Here is a 23,221-nt window from a genome sequence, read left to right on the forward strand (position 1 = left end):
TTCATGGAGGTCTTATTTCATGCTATGCCCGGTCTTATTTGGTCTGTTTCCCAGGTGTCCTCTTAGCGCCTTCCTTCATTCACTTAAGGGTCCCCCGGGAGGCCAGTTACAAAGCTATACAATATCAGTCCACCTTTGGTGCAGGTTCTAAAGATTGTTGTGGGTAAGTCCCGTCCTACTCTTCGTGATCGTGCAGATCATAGCATGACAACACTGTCCGGGGGGATTTCTTGGCCAGGATATTCGAGTGGTTTGTCATCTGCTTCTCCTATCTTTGGTAGAGAAAGTCTTTCTGAATTGTGGCCAAATAAGGTGATCACTTGTAATGAGTTCTTCCAAAGGGAACTAAGATCGTCCTTAGAAAACTAATGGATAGCCTGCTCATACTTTTTCCCTTTTGGTAAAAATCTCACAAAGCCCGCTTCTGGCATAGCCTGGGACCCCCAACAATCGACATCAGAATGGGGGAGGTCGCGGAGAACTAAACTGCCTCCGCGTCTCCACAGAATTACGGTCATCGCCTTCCTTGTTATCATCATCCACAGCAGCGATGCATCACTGTAGAAAACTCCCGGTTTGGGAATTCTCTCTCCTGCTGATCAATACCTCCTAGAAATTTAAGATTCTAGGACTGGGGGGGAGGGGGGGGGAGGAGGAGGGGAAAGTTGGGGATTTAAGTGACTTGCTACTGATTAAAAACCCACTAAGCGTCAGAACAGAACTAGAACGCAGGTCATTCGACTCCACTATCCTACTTATCCTTACAAGCCACACTTTTAAAGTTCTGCTACAAAAGGTGAATTATTGCATATGTTTAGGTATTTCTGATTTCAATCAAGCTCTACTACCTGTTTCACAGGGCATAGCAAATTGGAATCGGAACTGGACAGAAGGAACAGAAAAAAATTCTCAAGAAAAAGGTCACTGAAGATGTGCAAGTCCTCTTTCGGCGGATAAAGCTGCTCTCGTTCAGATAAAGTTTCTGATCGAAGCAAGAAAGTTCCAGTAAATCCGGCAGACCGGTGGGCACCAGGTGGGCACCCCGCTTCCCAAAGCGAAAGCGCGCGGCTCCTCGAGGCTGAGAGTAACGCATGCACTGGATCACTTTATAGGAAGAAGAAGGAAAAAAAAAAGGCAGGCAGCATGGACTCTTACCTCCACAAACTGCAACCTTTCAGTATTTTCCTGGGACATCAGGGTACTCCTCCCGTTCTAAAGCGCTGCGTGTTCTGAACCAGGGCGACCAAAGAGCAGAGTCTCTAAAGCCAAATCCGCTTGCTACCCCTTGGCCCTGCGTCTGTCCCCGAAGCATCTGGGAGTCAGTCCTTCCCGACTAGGCACCTCCCGGGCTCAAGCTAACTGGGCAGCCAGCAAACAGGAAAGAAGAAGGCGAGGAACGCCCTGCCCAGCTCAGCCCCCGCCGACACGCCCCGCCCGCAGACTGCCGTCTGCAGCTGCTCTGGGTGGGAGTGGGGGGAAGAGGGAGAGGGCGGACACACAACAGAGGGGAAGTTTCATGTGAGCGTGTGTGTGTATGTTTTCTCTGCCGGGCATCGCATCCTTTCCTCCTCTCGCCCCCTGCCCTGCAGGAAACAGGACAGGAAATATGCAGAATTCTGCCTCCCATCTCCCCATCTCCCCACCTCCCAGGCGAACTGAGGAGCCGCCAGAAACCCAAAGTCATCTCTAGCCCTTCTTCAAGTCAAGGGCATTCCAAGAGTCGGAGCCAGACGGAGTAGACCCTACTCACTCTATCCATCTCCAAGGAATTTCAGGCAGTCATCAGTGGTCTATCAAGACCTGGAAATTCTAACCACCATCTCTTTGCGTAAAGCTTTCTTTTTCTTGCTGGTTAAGATGGGGAAGTTAATCTAGGCAGAGGTGGGGAGCACTCAGCCACAGAGACTGAATGCTCATTTCTAGACATTGGTCTCGCCCGACCCCGGGAACTCCGACATCCTGGGCTGAAACAGAAGAAATGGGATTTCCCACTAGGAAAACCGAGGAAGTGGCCAGAATTCAAGAGGATTCGTGGATGTGGTTTTGAGGGCTAGAAAAATATCCATCACTGCCGATGTTTCCATCTTTCAAAGCCCAGGAATGATTCCTTAAGGTTAAAATGCATATTGGGGGGAAAAGCTTAAAATCTGCACATTCCTAAATCTTAAATCTAAAAAGGCAGCGGAGTTGATAGTTCTCTTTTAAGTCTGTCCACATATGTATTTGCTTGTGGGTTAGAACCGTTTGGGTTTTGCCTTTGTATCTTGCCAGATGCTTAATAACTGATAAATTGAACTGAATTAGATTAACCCTTTACATAGGCTACTTACAATTTCTTTTGCTCTTATGAAAAGTACCATATTTTTCATTGGAGCCAAAATCTAGCTTTGGTTCCTTAAATTTTTCAATAGGATTTTAAGAAAAATTAGAATAGTTTAAATCATCTCAAGAGTTGGGAGATTACTAAAATGCTTTTCTTTTAAAGGAATTTAACTAAATAGCACGAATGAAATCTATTTTGACCAGCAAAAAATAACCACCATTCACTTTAACTCTTGATAAAGATTAGTTTATTTGGTTATATCAAGTTTTCAATTTTATAATCAGGTTTTCCATGTATAATATTTTTTAGCTCAGCCTATTCTTTGGAATATTAACACTAGAAACCTCCTTTCTGGAAGAATTGGGTACAGATAGCCCAATTCTTATTGTATGCGATTTTATAGGCTGAGAATTCTTTCTGAACTGTACTTCCATTAAGCAAATTGTACTTTGGTTAAGAAACTTTTAAAAAGTGATAAATAACATTACTCATTTATTAAAGGGTAGAAGTAAAAGAGATTAGCAACAGGGTCTTGTCAGCATTGGGTACTTAATTCTGTTCTTAGGGGGATGACATATTTGGCAAAGTTTTGCAAAACCAGTATCCATGCTCTACTGTTACTCCAAAGTACCTGAGACCTCTTTTCTTCCTCTCTCCTTTTTTTCAGTGATAGTATGTGAAAACAATGAGTTCAATTTTCATCTCTCTACAGATGTCTCAGAAATTCAAATACCCAGTTACTCTCTATTTCTCCCCTGAGCCCCAGTCCCCCATCATCAACTGCCTTTATTGCCATATATCTTCATTTAGACATCCTCAAACTCAACATGTACAAAACGGAAACCATTATACCTTCCCCTTTCCTAATTTCCCATTTCAATTAAGGGATCACTCTCCTGGTTACCCAGATTCACCTCAACATCATCTTCAGTTCTTCCTCCTTCACTTCTTTCTCTATATCCAGTGAGTTGCCAAATCTTGTACTTGTATTCATTCACACCCATTCCCTTCTTTCCATTCACATGGCCATTGCCCCAGTTTGTTCCCTCATATTTTTGCCTAAATTATCACAGTAGGCTTAATTGATATCTCATTTTAAAGTTCCTAACAATCTTGTTTGATTCTCCTTTTCCAGACTCTACATTATTCTCCCTCACTTTCTACCTGCTTTCCAGACAAGCAAGCCTTTGTGCTGTTTCCTGATATATATTCCATAATAAAAAAATTCTATTTCCTACTGATGTATCTTTTGCAAAGGTTATTGTTACCACTTAACCCCAGATATTTCTGACACTGCTGTCTCACTATTCTGTCCCATCCCTGCATGTGTGAAGTTGATTTTTTTTTAATCCAAGTATAACACCAGATGTCATTTTTTAAAGATTCAGCCCAATCCTTTAGTAGCCTAAGATTTTTCTGGTCTTATTGTCTACTATTAGCTACTCCTTAGTACTTCTACATCTTTATCCCAGACACTGATAAGCAAAGGCCATGGGCTATCAATGAGTATCGATGTTCACCGGGGGGAAATGGGAGCAAAGAGATGCTTTGGAATAGGAATTGGATAGATTGGATTGGCTAGATACAAATAGGCCTTGACATGATGAAAGTCATGTCTTGGCAAGATTGGTGGATGGGCAAGATGGATTTAGGGTCACTTTAATATATACTCATTCACAGAGAGCAAGTTGTTTTTTAAAGAGTTCATTATAAGAATAGCTCTCTTTTTAAATGATTAAAATCGAGTTTGAAAGCATCCTTAATGTTTGTAGCAAGCATCTGATTGTCTAGGAGGAAAAGGGTGACCATATTTTATACTTTCTCATGCTTTAAAAAAAGAGAAGAGAATATCAAGTTAGGAAAAATCTCTTTTTATTATGATGATTTATTAATATATATTATATATCAATCATTTAATTTAACCCTGAAAAGATCTTTACTTACACAAAGTAGAAAGTTTTGTCTTGACAATAAGTGGCTCAAGAAGTGCCATTATAATAAAGCTAAGGATACAGGTCTGTGTCTTAATGCTCCTAAGAGGTAAGTCATGAAAGCACTAAATAATAAATATACCAATTATGAAAAGCACCGAGACAGCATTTTAGGTGGGAGTCAGGGTCCAATAGTTCATACTTCAACATAAGCCTCCCAAGAGCAAGACCTGAATGATGCCCCCAAGAGAGTTCAAAGTTACAAAAAAAACAGAGTTTGGGACAAGAAATAGTGGAAATAGGTCCACTTAAAAATGCAAAACAAGAAATACCTAAAGTTGTGAAATATACTTTGTTTCAAAAGATAATAATGCCTCCAGAATAGTGTCTATATGCAATTTCCCCTCCTTTTCCAGTTCCCTTCACTTTGTAGTTGCGTTATTGGTACCCCACTCATATTTTGCTGCTGTCGTATGAAAGTAAACATAATGCCTGAATCACATTAATTTGTTGTGAATGATCTTAACCCTTAAAGCTTGAACCATTGCCTAGTATCTACAACCTGTGAAACAGCTTACTATTCAAAAGTAAGAAGGAACAGGGTGGAAGCATTTGTCATTACAAAAACCAAAACGTGACAAATGAGATTTTTCTTTGTGTTGTGTATAAAAGCATCCTTTGCATCTTTGGAGGTCTAAAAACCATAGGGATACCTAGGAACAAACTTAAGCGTTTGAATGAGGGAGTTCACTCATCAGTGAACTGTCAGCAAATGGTACCTAGAACAAAGTTCTCTAGAGGCAGCACTTCTGTTGGTACTCTACAGATATTAAATACCTAAAGCTGATACACAGGAGCTGACACTTGTGTAAAGAGAGTGGCCGGCTGGCCTAGCAGGAGGTAATTTCTGAGTGTGAGGCTAGAAATCCCTTGAAATCTCCACAGCAGGATCCTGGAATGGTAGCCAGCAGTGATACACAGACTGATCCCACACATCTCAGAAGCCCCTTAGAGAGACTCAAGCATAAACTTGGGATTCCTCTTGGGCTGGCTAAATATAAATACTTAGTCACTGAAGGTGGGTTCTCAGAGTACGGGTACTGATCATCCTGTAAAATGTGTGTACACATACTACGAAGTCCCAGTTAAAAATTATCCTCACCCTCCTACTCCAGCTCCTTGGCCAGTCTGTACAGGGGGGGGTCCTATCCTGACCTTAGGCACATGGCCTAAGTTATGCCATTTTATACTATATTGTATATTTGTAAAACTGGAGCTATTTTCATTAGTGGCAGCATTTTTTGGTCTCAGGATCTATTTCTCACAGTAATATTTTTCTAAACAGAGCAGTAATAACAAGAAGCAGGCTTTTTTGCATGTTGTTAAGTAAATCAGGGCAAACAGAAGTAAAAAATATTGCTGGAATATGGTAGAATGACTTGCTAGTAGTGCACCAGAATTGTTCATTGCTGAAAAGGAAGAAAGGATGGAGATATGGGTGTGTAGGGGGGTGTGTGTATGTTCTAACTTTCTTCTTTTTATACTCTGAGAAAAAAGACAATCAACTTTCCAGGTTCCTGATGGCTAGTTCAGGGTTCTCTACAGCAGACTTAATGTATCCCCAGGGCAGCTAATTTCCAAATTTGGAATCATCCCTTTACACATGTCTAAACAGCTTCTTAATTCAATTTCAAAATCCAATGCATTTTAAAAGTAAAATGACATAGGTGCATTCTTTAAATGCCAGTCATGAATTCACCACTAGAAAATAGAAATTACTGCATCAAGTCCCTACATAAATAATCCAAATAAAATGCTAAAAAGGATACTTGATCTGGCCTCTGAAAGAGACATAGCCTATGACTGCTTCCAAAATCCCCTCAGAGGAGGTGTTTAATATGGCATCCAGTTTACCTTGTGCTTCACTGGTGCCATAGTTCTAGCACTGCACTGCAGACATGGCATATTTCAGATACCCCAGATAGGTAAACATTTGACACAAACATGAATCCTACTGTGATTCAATCCATTTCAGACACATTGTCAACAGAACCATTACGAGGCCAGGTTTATTCACATGAACTAAACTCCCTTCTTTCTAAGCGGTTGAATTAAAGGATCTAGTTAGACACTCTTAATTTACATTGACCCAAGAAGGGTCAACATAAACATAACATGATTTAATTTTCATGACAGATTTTTTTCTCTAGTTTTTTTCTATATTAATCCTAAATAACCTTCCTAGGATATTCTATTTAGGAAAAAACATTAGAAAATCTGTCCTGTATTGCAGTGCTCTACCAAAATTCCTAAGCGGATAAAAGTTTATCCCTTAGTTTTCTGTCATTCAGTCTTTGCATGATGAAAGGATATGGGTAAAGAATATTACAATTACAAAATCTTTAACTCTGGGTCATGAACAAATTTGGATAAAATCGCAAGCCTTCTACTGAATCATCTCTGCAAAGATGGCCCATCTTTTCAGCAAGAAGCAACCTAAAGACAAAGGTGAAAACAAAATCATTTATACATTCATTCAATCAATCAATCCACAAGGATTTATTAACTACACACCATGTGAGGTTCTAGAGATATAAAGAGGAAAGGGAAATAGTCTTATGCCTCAAGGAGCTTCAATTTCATACTGAGAAGATCCACAGTTAAGATTAAAGATACCACACAGCAGGTGGCAATTGGGCTGCATCTTGGAAGAAAGCAGGGAGTCTAAAAGGCAGAGGAGAGGAAGAAATGTATTCCTGGTAGTGAGGAACACCAGTTCAAAGGCACAGAGAGGGAAATGGAGTGTCTTTTATGAGGAAGTCTAAGGTCAGTTTTGGATGACTGTTAAGACTATGAAAAAGGAAATAAAGAAAAGAAGGCTGAAGAGGTAGAGGTTTTAAAGGCTTTAAATGCTGCAAGAAGGAGCTCATATATGCTCTTAGACATAACAGAGGGATCTAGGTGGCTTGGTGCTGGGCCAGGAATCAGGAAGACCTGAGTTCAAATCCACTTCAGACACTAGCTATGTGACCTTTGGCAAAGTGACTTAACTTGTTTGTCTTATCTGCTAGAAAAGGCAAACCACTCTGGTATCTTTGCCAAGAAAACCCCCTGGACTACTGTCATGCTGGTCCACAGGGTCACAAAGAGTCAGACACATCTGAATAAATAACGAGGTATATTAGGAAAACTACTGGAGGTTACTGAAGAGGAATACTGGCTGGAGTACAATCAGCTGGAAGTGCCCTTTACGAACATCTCTGACAATTGTGTGGAGGATGGAGGAGACGAGTGAGAGATTCAAGGGAGGAAATGACTGTAGCAGTCTAGGCAAGACATGATAAGGGGGGCGACTGCAGATGGAGACAAAGGGACAGACACAAGAGATGCTAAAAGGCCAGATCTGGCAGCCGAATGGATACATGAAGTGAGAACCAGTTGAAAAATTAAAAGCATGAACAGGAGTGACTAAAAAAATGGTGGCACCCATGGCAGTAATGAGTACATTTTGGATAGTTTGAGTTGGAGATACTTATGGAGCATTCAGTTCACAAGGTCCAATGGTAGAGGTGAGAGTTCAGGAGAGAGACCAGAGCAGGATATATAGATCTGGGAGTTATCTGCAAAGCTCCCATAACTAAATCCATGGAAGTTAATGAGATCACTAAGTGAGAGAGGTATATAGAGAGAAAAGAAGGTGGCCTAGGACAAAGCCTATGGATGTGCACGGCTACAGGGTATGATATGAATGATGATCCAGCAAGAAGGAGTCAATCTGGCAAGAAAAGATCCCAGAGAGAATAATGTCATGAAAACTCATAGATGAGAGAATGTTTAAGGGAAGACGGTGGTCAGCAGTGCCAAATGCTGTAGAAAAGTCAAGATAGATGGAGATTAAGAAAAAGCTATCAGATTTGTCAATTAAGAGAACACAATTAATAAAAATGAGCATCATCACCCCAACCTAATTTACCTTTCCTTGGCTAAGAGAACAGACATTCCTACAAGTTTGGCAAATTCTTCAGATGTAAGAGATCCCTTTTCTGATACCTGTAACAAAGAAAATCAAATAAAATATGAATTTAATTGACAAGGCATAACCCTTAGTCTTATGAATGTGATCAAATAAGACATTTAAAAACATACAATAAGTTCTTGATTGTATTACACATATTCAAATAATATTAGCAGTTGAATTAAATTTTCTTTACCAGTGTTTGACTCTAAGTGCCATGAGGAAAGCATTATGTAAACTTTAAAGAGCTATGCAAACATGAGGTAATACTACTACTAAGATAAAGACTCCAAATTTCAAAACCTAATAGCCTAAATTGTAGTATATCTCTATAATACATATGACAGAAGGTCTGTAGGGTAACATAAAAGGCTAGACTGAACATTCTGTAAAGGAAGAGGGTAAAGAATTTAATGAATCAACTTAAGTTAAAAATGTGCATTATAGAAACATTTGAAAGTCAGAGAGGAGAGAGTGGAAAGAGACTAGGGCGATCATCTAGTACAGCCTTCCCTTTTAACAATGAGATTACTATAACAAAGAGAAGTTCAGTGCTTTTCTCAGAGGTCCCATGGTTAATAAGTAAATTGTGCAAGTTCAATGAAGGCAATAATATGTCAAGACCTGAAATGAGCTACATCAACAGAGAAATCTGCTAAACTGCTCTGACCTAGGTTTATGGAATATTATGTACACAGTAAGCAACAATCATTTATGCTGAAACTGAACTGAAGCAAATTGTTTGACACAGTTGCCTGGCAATCAGTAGTGATGTCTGTGTGTGCCCACTATTGACAGAGCTCAGTTATGTAATGCTTTGATTGAAAAAACAAAACAGCCAAAGCTAACAAGCCTCAAAGAAAATACCTTGTATAACATTAGTTTATTCATCCTCCTTATTTCTGAGTAAAATGGGATCGATAAATTGAGGTGCCAGAGAAGCACTTAATTATGGGTTTGATAGAGGAAATCCCTAGACTGGGAACATCCTACCCCAACACAGATTGAAACCCATCAATGACTAAGTAATAAAATCATCTCTCAGAAAGCAATTATCAAGTGTCTATGATGTGCCATGTATTGGAAAGTCAAATACAAATGTGAGAGAGTCTCTGTCACAGCAATGGGCCACATGTTAATAGATAAATAAAAATATAGGATAGGCACTGACTTTTGGGGGTGGGGAGAGAGAAGAGAGGTGATCAACTGTAGGAATTTTAAAAAGCTTCAAAAAGCAGGTGGCACTTGACCTGGCAGAGGTGGGGAAACAAGGAATTCGAGGCCTGAGGGACAGAGAGGCAGTATTGAGCTCCTGGCAGTACAAAGGTCAGGGACTTGACTCAAGTCGCACAGCTCAGAGGTGAGATACAACACAGGCCTATGAGACTTCATGTCATGTGGTGTTACCCACCATTCCAAGCTACCTTACTCATTAAGATCAGTTTTAAAACATTAGAACATGTATATCTAAAAATAACTTCTTAATATGGCAAACTTCAAGTTCTTCAAATTTTACATCTAATGTGTTTAAATCTTCTTTGAAAACAAACTGTTAAAGGGCATACTGTCTCTAAAGCTGAGGCAAGCATTTCCTCCTCATTGTGGGACTGAAGTTCAATGACCATTACACCGCTGTCAAAAATCCGGAGCCTGAAACGGAAAAATGAGAGTAAGAGAATTAATTATTAGGGCAAGAAACTTCAGCAACTAAAAAACTCTGGGATTTTTTAATATTCATGTATAGGAGTGATATCACAGCAGAAATAATATTCAAAACATAACACTCCAAGGAATTGGGAGCAAAGTTTTGACCAGTGAAGTACAGATTACTTCGCGATATTTTCTCTTAATATATAGTCCCAGTGGAAGAAAAGACTTCAGATAATCCCAGATCATACAGACAAACCCTGAACAGTCCCATTTGAGGGGAGCAGATCATTTTACCCTTATATCTTACCTCACTGCCAAATTCTTCCTGCCAAAGGGTCTGTTCATCTCCCCATTTCCCACTCCCACCGCCCCACCCCCAGAGTTCTAATAGACAGAAGCAGGAATGATGGTAAGACGTGAGAGCATTGATGTATATCTGTTTCTATCAACCTCCACTAAAATCTATTATCATGTCTAATATGGAGGTGACCCTGAGTCACTAAAGACTGTGCCAGGTACTGAAAGCTCTGGTAGAGCTTACATACTCAAGCAAGAAAGGCTTCAACTAATTTATATCCTTGAGTTCATATATTAAAAAATTAGGGAGGGCAGAAGTCAATGAATTGTACATGCAAATTAAAAAACCTAGAAAGAGAACAAATTTAAAAATCCCCAGATGAAAACTAAATTAGAGATCCTAAAAATTAAAGGAGAAATTAATCAAATCAAAAGTGAAAGAACTATTGAATTAATAAACAAGACTAGAAACTGATACTTCGAGAAAACAAATAAAATAGACAAAGTCCTGGTCAATCTAATTTAAAAAAGGAAAGAAGAAAACCAAATTAACAGTATCAAAGATGAAAAGGGAGACCTCACCTCTAATGAAGAGGAAATTAAGGCAATCATTAAAAACTATTTTGCCCAATTATACAGCAATAAATATGGCAATCTAGGTGATATGGATGAATATTTACAAAAATATACATTGCCTAGATTAATAGAAGAAGACATAGAATAAATAACCCCATATCAGAAAACAAAATTGAAAAAGCCATCAAAGAACTCCCTAAGAAAAAATCCCCAGGGCCTGATGGATTCACTAGTGAATTCTATCAAACATTCAAAGAACAACTAATCCAAATACTATACAAAGTCTTTGACATAATTAGCAAAGAAGGAGTTCTACAAAATTCCTTTTATGACACAAATATGGTACTGATTCCAAAGCCAGGCAGATCAAAAACAGAGAAAGAAAACTATAGACCAATCTTCTTAATGAACATAGATACAAAAATCTTAAATAGAATACTAGCAAAAAGACTCCAGCAAGTGATCACGAGGGTTATTCATTATGATCAGGTGGGGTTATACCAGGAATGCAAGGATGGTTCAATATTAGGAAAACCATCCACATAATTGACCATATCAACAAGCAAACCAACAAAAATCACATGATTATCTAAATAGATGCAGAAAAAACCTTTGACAAAATATAACACTCATTCCTATCGAAAACATTAGAAAGTATAGGAATAGAAGGGCCTTTCCTAAAAATAATAAAAAGTATTTATCTAAAACCATTAGCCAACATCATCTGCAATGGAGATAAACTAGATGCATTCCCAATAAGATCAGGAGTGAAACAAGGATGCCCATTATCACTGCTATTATTTACCATTGTACTAGAAACACTAGCTGTAGCAATTAGAGCAGAAAAAGAAATTGAAGGTATTAAAATTGGCAATGAAGAGACCAAGCTATCACTCTTTGCAGATGATATGATGGTCTACTTAAAGAATCCTAGAGAATCAACTAAAAATAATCAACGACTTTAGCAAAGTTGCAGGAGAAAAAATAAACCCACATAAATCATCAGCATTTCTATATATCTCCAACACATCTCAGCAGCAAGAATTAGAAAGAGACGTCCCATTTAAAAATCACCCTAGATAATATAAAATACTTAAGTTATCTATCTGCTGAGACAAACACAGGAACTATATGAACACAACTACAAAACACTCTCCACACAATTAAAACTAGATCTAAATAATTGGAAAAACATTAATTGCTCAAGGGTAGGATGAGCTAACATAATAAAAATGACAATTCTACTCAAACTTATTTACGTATTTAGTGTCATACCCATTGAATTACCAAAAGCTTTTTTACTGAATTAGGAAAAAAACATAACAAAGTTCATTTGGAACATTAAAAGATCAAGGATATCCAGGGAAATCATGAAAAAAAATGCAAAGGCAGGGGCCCTAGCAGTACCAGATATCAAACTATACTATAAAGCAGTGGTCATCAAAACAACATGGTACTGGCTAAGAGACAGAAAGGAGGATCGGTGGAATAGACTTGAGATAAGTGACCTCAGTAAGACAGTCTATGATAAACACAAAGATCCCAGCTTTTGGGACAAAAATCCACTATTTGACAAAACTGCTGGGAAAATTGGAAGGCAGTATGGGAGAGATTGGGTTTGGATCAACATCTCACACCCTACACCAAGATAAACTCAGAATGGGTGAATTACTTGAATATAAAGAAGGAAACAATAAGTAAATTAGGTGAGCACAGAATAGTATACTTGTCAGATCTTTGGGAAAGGAAAGATTTTAAGACCAAGCAAGAGTTAGAAAAAATTACAAAATTTAAAATAAGTAATTTTGATTTCATTACATTAAATAGTTTTTGTACAAACAAAACAAATGCAACCAAAATTAGGAGGGAAGCAACAAATTGGGAAACAATCTTCATTACAAAAACCTCTGACAAAGGTCTAATTACTCAAATTTATAAAGAGCTAAATCAATTGTACAAAAAAATCAAGCCATTCCCCCAACTGAAAAATAGACAAGGGACATGAATAGTCAACTTTCAGGTAAAGAAATCAAAACTATTAATAAGCACATGAAAAAGTATTCTAAATCTCTTATAATCAGAGAAATGCAAATCAAATCAAAGTATCACCTCCTACCTAGCAGATTGGCTAACATGACAGCAAAGAAAAGTAATGAATGCTGGAGGGGATGTGGCAAAATTGGGACATTAATGCACTGCTGGTGGAGTTGTGAAATGATCCAACCATTCTGGAGGGCAATCTGGAACTATGCCTAAAGGGTGCTAAAAGAGTGTCTGCCCTTTGATCCAGCTATAGTACTGCTGGGTTTGTACCCCAAAGGGACAATAAGGAAAAAGACTTGTACGAGAATATTCATAGCTGTGCTCTTTGTGGTGGCAAAAAATTGAAAAATGAGGGGATGCCCTTCACTTGGGGAATGGCTGAACAAATTGTGGTATATGTTGGTGATGGAATACTATTGTGCTAAAAGGAATAATAAAGTGAAGGAATTCCATGGAGACTGGAACAACCTCCAGGAATTGATGCAGAATAAAAGGAGCAGAACCAAGAGAACGTTGTACACAGAGACTGACACACTGTGGTACAATCGAAAGTAATGGCCTTCTCTACTAGTAGCAATGCAACAATTCAGAAGGACTTATGAGAAAGAACACTATCCATATCCAGAGGAAAAACTGTGGGAGTAGAAACACAGAAGAAAAACAACTGCTTGATTACATGGGTCCAGGGGGATATGATTGGCGATGTAGACTCCAAATGATCATCCTAGTGGATCCATCAATAATATGGAAATAGGTTTTGATCAAAGACACATGTAAAACCCAGTGGAATTGCGTGTTAGCTACAGGAAGGGCTGGGGGGAGGAGAGGGAAAGAACATGATTCTTGTAACCATGGAAAAATATTCTAAATCATCTAATTAAAGTTTAAAAAAATTAAAAAGAAAATACAAAAAGAAAGGTTTCAACTATGAACCTTGCAACAAATGGTACTTGTATGCCTGTATCTAAGGATCAATTTTACTAAGATTAGATGCTCAGCATAAGAAGTTATCTAAGTAATGAGCATCCACAGCAGCAATAGCAATTTATGAAGGCCTCTACAAAGGCACAGAGAAATTACAACCCAATTTGGTTGGTGCAATATAACACCAATAAAATCAGAGATTCTTGTATACTTGCCATGTATCATGTACTCACAATTCTTAAGAGAGATTCATGGGGTAGCCTTGAACTGATATTTAGTATGATTTTAACACAGAAAGTAAGGGTTTAAAAAAAAAAAGAAGATAGTTAAAGACTACACATCACTGATGACTTAACAAGAAGAATCTGGGAAAGCAAGAGTAGGATTTGAAGGTTAACAAAGTTAAAAGAGAAGCTACTGACACTGAGATTTAGTCAACAAACATTTTATAAGTGTCTTCAGCATGGAGAGCATGATTCAGGGCCTTTACTATGTATATTTCTAATGATAACACTCTTCAATGGACGCACTACTGTAATTCAATCTGCAAGGAATTATAATTCAAATTAAATATACATCTTAAAAAATTCCCTTACCTGAGAGGTAATTTCAGTGCTTCCAACATCTTACATGCATTTACTAAGTCCTCTGGTGAGAGCAGCTATTAAAAAAAAATGATCTTGTTGGTTTTATAAATGAATAGATATGATGTTATTTAAACAAACACAAAAGACTACAAAGAGAGAAACTTGTAACTCAAAAGCACATTTATTCAAAATTTAGGTGATAAGACCTAACTACTTAAAGGGCAATATGAATCTCAAAAGAAATGAATGGACTACTTCCTCTTTCATGACTAGGTCCTTTGTCAGCCATAAAGTGAAGCTGTGAATCCAACTAAACTAATCCCATCCCCATTCTCTCCAGGAATAGAGGGAGGGAGCCTATGTGTTCCTGGGCATGCGTCCATGTGGTTTCCTCTGTGTCAAATTCTAGGGATAATTCCTTTAAGACACAGTTCAAGGAGAGGCATCTAGTAGCTCTGTGGATAGGGAGTCAGGCATAGAAATTGAAGGTCCTCAATTCAAATCTGGTCTCAGATACTTCCTTCCTGTGTGACCCTGGGCAAGTCACTAAACCCCCATTGCCATGCTCTTAATGCTCTTCTACCTTGGATAGATACACAGTATTGATTCTAAGACAGAAGGTAAACGCTTTTAAAGGAAAAAAAAAAAGATGCAGCTCAAGGGCCACCTTTTATAGGACACCTTTTATGATCCTCTCAGCTGCCAGTACTCTCCCTTCCAAACTACCTAGTACTTAACCACTTTGTAATTGTTCCATGGGGATTATTTTATTCATTATATTCATATCCTCTGTACCTAGAATGGGGCCTAACATTTGGTAGAAATTACTAAATGTTTACTATCTGATTAAAGAGAGCATTTAGTAAGGCATGTAAAGTTGGACCTTCAACTTTCCTATTATATGTTAAATGATAGGAGGTTTAAAAAAAAGTCAAGACATTTATAAAGTGCTCAACAATAAACTTATACTCATACATATACACAAGATTATAGAAGCAAAATTCCTTTAGAGCACATGAAAACTGTTCTATTTTAAATGGAATTCTGTTAAACAGTTACAACACTAAATCATAACATTCAGTCCAATTTCTTCATTTCTTAGATTGAAAAAAGCAGAGAAAGCACATTTTTAAACTGCAAGAATGAGAGAAGAAGTAAAGATGATGTCCACCCAACAGTACTTTAAACCAGGAGGAAAAAGGTGGAGATATCATAACAACAACAAGAAATGTGTATTAAATGCCTACTATATGCCAGGAACTGACTGTTGGGTAATGAAGACATAAGTACCAGGAATAAAACAAACCTAATCACAAGGAGCACACATTCTACTGGAAGAGACAAGGCCAACTATAGATATAAATATAGCTTAAATATAAAGTGAATAAATAAAAATAAATATAAAGTAGTTAAATACAAGACCATTAGGGAAAGAAAACACTAGCAGTTAATGAGTTAAAGACAGGCTTTATGTAGAATATGGTATTTGAGTAGCATCTTTTAGAGTAAAAGAGGGAGTCTTTCTACACAGGACAATTAATTCAAAGGAACAGATATGGGAGATGGAGTATTGTGTGTGAAGAACAGCTAGAGGGGAAGTTTGGCTACATTATTGAGTACAGGAAGGAAGTACTGTCCAGTAAGGCTAGAAAGACAGGCAGTGAAGGCTAAATAGAGTTTATATTTTATTCTTAAGGCAATAGGAAGCTGTGGAGATGAATGAAGAAGGGAATCAGATGCTCATATTTCTGCTCAAGGCAAAATTATTTTGGCAGCAACATGGAGGGTGTATTGAAGTGGTGAGAGACTTGAAACAAGGAAGTCATTTAGAAGGCTAAGAACCTGAGTGGAGAGAAATGGGGTAAGATGAGAGAAATTGTGAAGGTAGAATTGGCAAGATTTGGTAACTGAATGAATATGTAAGGGGTGGGAAATTGAGGAGTTGAGGATAATGCCAAGGTTACAAATCTGGGAGACTAGCAGGATAGCTGTACCTTCAAGAGAAACAGGGAAGGGTTTTGGGGAAAATAGAATGAGTTCAGTTTTGTACATTTCCAGGACTTTAGCTATCTTGAGAACATCCAGCCATTCAACCCTTTCCTTGTCTTAGTTCCTTTTGTATTGGTATGTGGCAGCTTTGTTTAGGTGACTGAATTTTTTGAAATGGAAATAGATGGGAAATATGGGAAGTCATGTAGAATGGGGAGACTTGAAATGTAATTGTCACTGTACAACAGGTCAAATGAAGTTTTCCTCTTTTCATTACTACTTACTCTTACCATACACTTAAGGTCTTTGGTATAACAAGGAACCAGAAGGCACTCTTTACACAACATTATCTAATCACATAATTTGATATAACTAAGTTAATAAAAGATTGATCCTCTAGGCAACTCCTCAAATTAGGAAGAAACCTTTCTTTAGAAATAGAATCTATCTTTGAATAATATTCATCATAAGAGGATTTTCTCTGTATTACATCAATAGCATCTAGACATAGAAGGATGTCAGAACTGAATCCTTACTTCCATTCCTCGAGCTCGGTTCACCAAACAGTACACTTCCGTGAGTGACATTATTCCTCCTCGTTCCTATTTAAATATGAAATAAGTAAATTTAATATAAAATAGGGTTAGTAGCAAAGATTCCCCTTAATTTGCATAGCAGTATTAAAGATGCATAAGAAAATATGAAGACTAGAGTTATTTAAAAAGTAAAACCTATTGATTACGATGAGATCAATTCCATATTCATATTTCAAAACTTCTTTTTCAAGTTCAAAGACAGTGTTGGGATTTTCTTGGCAAAGGTACTGAAATTGGTTTGCCATTTCCTTCTTTAGCTCAGCTGATAGATGAAGCAACCAAGGCAAAAAAGGTTAAGTGATTTGCTCAGGGTCACCCAGCTAGTATGTAAGACTAGATTTTAAGTCATGAAGATGAATCTTCCTAATTCCAAGCCCCCTGCTCTATTCATTGTGCCACCCAGCTGCCACATGATAGCAGAAAATAAATATAAAAAAGTAGAAAACTGTTAGCAATTTCATACAAACAAAATAATGGCATATCATCTGAGGGTAAATAAAAATAAGAGAAGGGGCACTCCTATCAAGGTTACTGTTAAACACTACCAAAAATAAGGGGTTTTAAGTCTCCATTTACCTCTAAAGGCACCTGCAGTATTCCTGCTAGTTGTTTTGCCAGCTGCATATGGTAATGTGTGCCTGAGCCATGTGTTTCCCTGGTAACTGGATTAGCTATACCCATGCTCAGTAAGTAGGATTTAAACCTGATAGTCTAAATGGGAAAGAGAAAAAAAACACACACACACACATAAATGACATGGCAGTTAAAATTTGTTTTCTTTTAAAATTAAAATTTTTACTAAACATCAGTTAAATGTTTAATTAAGCACTTCTCTATTCACTCTCCCCATCTCCCTCCCCTCCTAACTTCCAGAATCTTGGAATGTGAAGGGGCCGAAGGAGCTGTCTAGTCTAGTTAGTACATGAATAAGGAATCCCTTTTCTAAGATTCAGCCATCTAACCTCAATATGAAGAACTTCAGTGAGGAGAACTCACTATCTTCCACGGCAGTCCATTCTTTTGGCAGTTAGTTCTTTCAGTTTTGTCTTACTCTTGGTGAATGAGGCATTGGAGATTTTCTTGGCAAAGATACTGGAGTGGTTTACCATTTCCTTCTCCAGCTCATTTTACAGATGGGGAAACTGAGACAAACAAGGTGAAGTGACTTGCCCAGGGTCACAGAGCTTTATAAGTATATGAAGCCAGATTTGAACTCAGGAAGATGAATGTTCCTGACACCAGACCCAGCACTCTATCCACTGTACCACCTAGCTGTGCCAGTTCTAATCATTAGGAATTTTCTTCCTTAAGCTGAAGGAAGAGTAAATCTGCCTTTCTACAAATTCTTCCACTGCATTTATTATCTATCATTATTTGAAATAGGAAAAGGATTTCCATTAAAATTGTGGATAAATTTAATAATTTATTTCTTTCTTTCCTTTACCTTGTCATCTTATTCCTTCCTCACCTTACTAGCCTGGCAATTAAGAACATTAAGGCAACAACAAAACTATATTTAATACCAATCACAAGGTTATCATTAGAATAAATGTCCTTAAAAACTTCACCTTCAAATAATTTTTGGCTAAAAATTGACTTTCAAAACAGTTGTAGAAAGCAATCATCTTTTAATTTTTTTATGATATTTCTACCACACTGATATCTGTATTCCAAGAAAAAAAAAACTTAAAAAAAAATCAACCTGTTACCTGTTACAGCTAACACAATGACTTTAGATTCGACATTTGGGACTTTTGAAGTATTTTCATTCTATTTCAAGGCCCACAAACAGAAACCCCATGTTAAAAGGCAGACCATCAAAACATTTCGTTATACAATTTAAACAGATATTTATATTTTTTGGCTTTTAATTTAAAAAAATACAAAACTATTACTTACTTCATCTTCTGTGATGTCACCTTGTTTATCCTTAATTTTATTAGCTATAGATTTGGATAATTCAACCATTTCCTTTGCCTGTCAGAAAAAAAATAGTAACCATATTTTCTATTTACAAAATATGCTTAAAAGCAACATAATTGTTATGAATATAACAAATATAAATTAATATACCTTGACCATGAGTTTGCTGAGATCTTCAAAAGCCTGAAACAAAAAACAATGAAGTTTTAATGGAGTGGATCTAAAAGGATTCAAAGGAATTAAACAATGAAATAATGTTCCTTTGATATTTTCATTACAATATAAATTGGGTATGAAAAGAAGCTTTCTCTAAGAAATATGTGAAACTTTCTATTAATTTGAGGAATCTGAAAAATCACCATTAACACAAATATGCTAAATTCAATTAGTAATATTTTTCAAAACTTCCTCCTTTAGAAGGGAAGAATTATGATCAAACAAAAGATAGAGAATATCATAAGATGTAAAATAAATAATTTTGATTATATTAAATTAAAAAGGGTTTGTACAAACAAAACTAATCTAACCAAGATTAGAAGGAAAACAACAAACTGAGAAAAAATTTTTATAACAAATGTCTCTGATAAAGGCCTAATTTCTCAAATTTATAAAGAACTAAGTCAAATTTATAAGAATAAAAGCCATTACCCAATTGATAAATGGTCAAAAGGATATAAACAAGCAATTTTTAGATGAAGAAATCAAAGCCATCAATAATCATATGAAAAAATGTTCTGTATCACTCTTGATTAGAGAAATGCAAATTAAAACAACACTGAAGTACCACCTTACACCTATCAGATTGGCCAATATAGCAATAAAATAAAATGGTAAATATTGGAAGGGATGTGGCAAATTGGGGCACTAATGCATCATTGGTGGAGTTGTGAACTAATTCAACCATTCTGGAGGGGAATTTGGAACTATACCCAAAGGGCTATAAAACTGTGCATACCCCTTGATAATGCCACTACTGGATCTATATACCAAAGAGATAATGAAAAACAGAAAAGGACCTACTTGTATGAAAACATTTATAGCAGCTCTTTTTGTGGTGGCAAAGAAGTGGAAATTGAGGGGATGTTCATTAAATGGGGAATGGCTGAACAAATTGTGGTACATATTGGTAATGGAATACTATTATGCTATGAGAAATGATAAGCAAGATGATTTCAGAAAAGTTGGATAGATCTGAGGGAACTGATGCAGAATGAAATAAGCAGAACTGGGAGAACATTGTACACAAAAGCAGCAATATTGGGCAATGATTATATGTAAAAACTTGGTTACTCTCAGTAATGCAATGATCTGGGACAATCCTGAAAGACTTGACAGGGAATGCTATCCACCACCAGAGAAAGAATTGTTGGAGTCGTCTTTCACAATTGTATATCTTTGGTTTTATTTTGTGGTTTTGGCTACGTATAAGAGTGTTCTTACAACAATAATCAATATGGAAGTATGTTTTGCATTACAATTAAAAAACGGAAAAAATTTTCCTCTTTTTTTATGTTCAGATGGTCATATCAAACACACACATAATGACAAAATAGTATTACTAGATCTATACAGCTAAAACCTGTTTTAATTATTTATTCAGCTTTTAATGTTACATTTCAACATACTTCAATGGACCCATCAATATTCCTTCCAACACACCCATCATGACTCATACATCACATTACTTAATTTTAAATGTTGAACATCAATTACCCCAGACTTGCCCAGGACCACACAGCTAGCATCTAAGGCTGGATTTGAATTCTGGGCCCTGACTCTGGGCCCAGCATTTTTTCCATTGCCCTATCTACATATTTTTACATGGGAGGCACTGGGGTATGGTAAGCACCAAATAATATTTCAAAAAATAAAAGCTTACCATATTCTAACAGGAAATGTCTAGTTATTGATGTGGTAATCATTTCTGAATCAGTTGTCTATACAAACTATGGACATGTTACAGCAAAAATTAAAATCAATGCTAAATTAGGAGGGAAAAAGATATGACGCACAATTTGGGCAACTTCAACCTGACCTACTTAAATAAGTTTTTGATGCCAAAAAATGGATAGAAAGCAGATATTAATATAGATATGATCATTCCTAAGGAAGTTTAACACATAAATCAATCACCATAAGGAGGAGACCAAAAAAAGCCTTGAAACCTCCTCTGGTAGCAAACACTTGATCTTCTTGCCAAGCAAAAAATAAGGCAGCCAAGGGCAATACCAATTTAGAATATAAACTCATTTGTGCTATCTGATAGAGAAAGATGATAGAAGATTATGAGAAGTACTACCTTGCAAAAACAGTAAAAAGCAATAGAGAAAAAACCAAGACTATAGAAATCTTGAAAAGAATTCCCAAAGGGTAAAACTTGGGGGTATTTAAGTATGACATTAGAAGAGGGAAAGCAATAAATGAGAAGTTGAAACAATTTCTAAAGATCAGAACAAACCTTTTCTTCGATCAATGACAGTGAAGATACCATAAATGTACTCTAAAATCATAATGCCTGACGTACTGCATGAGAGAGGAGAAAGGACACTAAAGAAAACAGAGATGGGATGAGACCAAGTTTAGCAAAGTAAATCTGTAATACTGTTATTCTAGGATGATGAGGCTAGCCCTAACAAGGATCTCAAAGGCCCTTTCACAGAGGAGGAAACTGAAATCCTGGGAGATTAAGTTACTTGCCCAAGATCACCCAGGTAAAAAGTAAGTTCTGAACCGAGGCTCTCTGACTCCAGAGTCTCTTCCCACTATGCCACCAATCTGGAGGGCTATGAAGGACAAATTCTCAGGATATCTGAAGGAAGAATGTACCAAACACCTGGAAAAATCACAGATATCACTGATACCACAAATAGGAAAATCAAGAAACTATCACCAACCAATAACAACTAACCCTTCTCTCTCCTATAAAACTTTTATGAAAAGAATCCATACTTTCATTGAAGGCCTCCTTGTGGAGAAGGAAACAATGAGATTTTCATAATTGCTATTCAAGAGTAAACACATCACTGATTCGAAGACGTGGAAAATACTAGATATTCCCATAGTCACTCTTTGATAGCTCTAAAAAAATTATATTTGGTGGACCAAAACATTACCTTTCTTTAAACCTCTCTACCAACAGGTTACATCCCATTCAATTTTCAAAATCATATGAGATTGTTTGAAAGATAAATCTTTATTCAGTGATCTTGTAATTATTAATAACAATGAAGAATACAACAGGAAGATGGATGTGTGCTCAAAGTGTTTGCCACTGCTATGGACAATCTTCAGTGTAAAGTTCAAATAAAAAGATGGTAAGGTTTTTTAATATGTTTCCGACATTTCTATTGACTAAAGGAAGCATGCTTTAGAAATTACAGATCCTATTATAAAAGACCCATAATCACTCAAAATAATTGGGGCTAATCATCTATGTAAGGGAAAAAAGTGGAAAAAGAATTACTTATCTAGAGCATGGAATGTATTTGGATGTTGAAGACCCATATTGCTTAGTTCATCAGTACATACATGTATCTTAGACTTCCAATCTTAGACTTTGAGATGGACAATGAACTGAGCAATTAAACATTAAATTAATAAATGGAAGATCAGGCTGGATAGAAACAAACATCTGTCTTTTAAAAAAATCGATATTCTTTCAGTGAGATTGCATGGCAAAACTAGTCTCCAAAATATTAAAGCTGTGGGTCAGCCAAGTGAAGGGCCATGAAAAGGCACATGGCAGATGTGACTAGGCTACAACCTCTTACCAAGGATAAATGGCTTTGAGGATATTGCCAGAGAGACATAAGGAAGGAAAGGAAGTGGGCTGGTCATATATCAAGAACATAGGATAAGAGGACAACCATATCCCTAGTCAGGAAATGTCAAGAGCACAAGCATTTATTAAGTAGATGTCTGCAGGCTCTGTATCAGGAGAGCTGGAAATGCATTGAAAGGCAAAAAGTGGCTCCTGTTCTCAAGGGGCTCACAGTAATTAATGGGGAGATAAATGCAAATGACTTTATACAAATAAGACATATATAGATACAACAGGTGTAAACATGATATAAAATGGAGATCTCAAAAGGAAGCTAAGTTAAAGGGGAGCAGGAAAAGCTTATAGCAGAAAGTGGGATTTTAACTGAGACTTGAAAGAAGCCAGGGAAGTGAAGCAATAAACAGCCTAGGGAACGGCCAGTGAAAATGCACAACATTGGGAGATGGAGTGTGCTGTCTAAGGCTCAGTAGGGGGCTAGTGTCACTGGATCACAGAGTATATGGAAGAGAGTGAGGTGTAAGAAGCCTGGAAAAAGGAGACAGAGGCCAGGTTATGAAGGCTTTAAAAGCCATAAACTATCTAGTGA

General features: G+C 37.1%; 1 protein-coding gene and 1 long non-coding RNA gene across 5 annotated transcripts in view; one reads left to right on the forward strand and one right to left on the reverse strand.

Moving 5' to 3' along the window:
* The window catches only part of THSD1 (thrombospondin type 1 domain containing 1), a 27,210-nt gene extending 25,916 nt beyond the window's left edge, over positions 1–1,294 (reverse strand). For 2 of the 3 annotated variants that reach the window (XM_001368352.4, XM_001368317.4), the window contains exon 1: positions 1,156–1,294. The gene's annotated coding sequence lies outside the window, so the exon portion shown is untranslated. Of the gene's footprint in view, positions 870–1,155 lie in introns of those variants that run through there. The other variant, XM_056794810.1, reaches the window with a different exon arrangement.
* The window catches only part of LOC103103358 (uncharacterized), a 107,602-nt gene that overhangs the window by 59,849 nt on the left and 24,532 nt on the right, over positions 1–23,221 (forward strand). For both annotated transcript variants that reach the window (XR_008911409.1, XR_468224.3), the window contains exon 4: positions 860–23,221. This exon is cut by the window's right edge. This is a non-coding gene — a long non-coding RNA (uncharacterized LOC103103358). The remainder of the gene's footprint in view (positions 1–859) is intronic.

This window comes from Monodelphis domestica, chromosome 4 (assembly GCF_027887165.1).
Source record: "Monodelphis domestica isolate mMonDom1 chromosome 4, mMonDom1.pri, whole genome shotgun sequence".
Lineage (NCBI taxonomy): Eukaryota > Metazoa > Chordata > Mammalia > Didelphimorphia > Didelphidae > Monodelphis > Monodelphis domestica.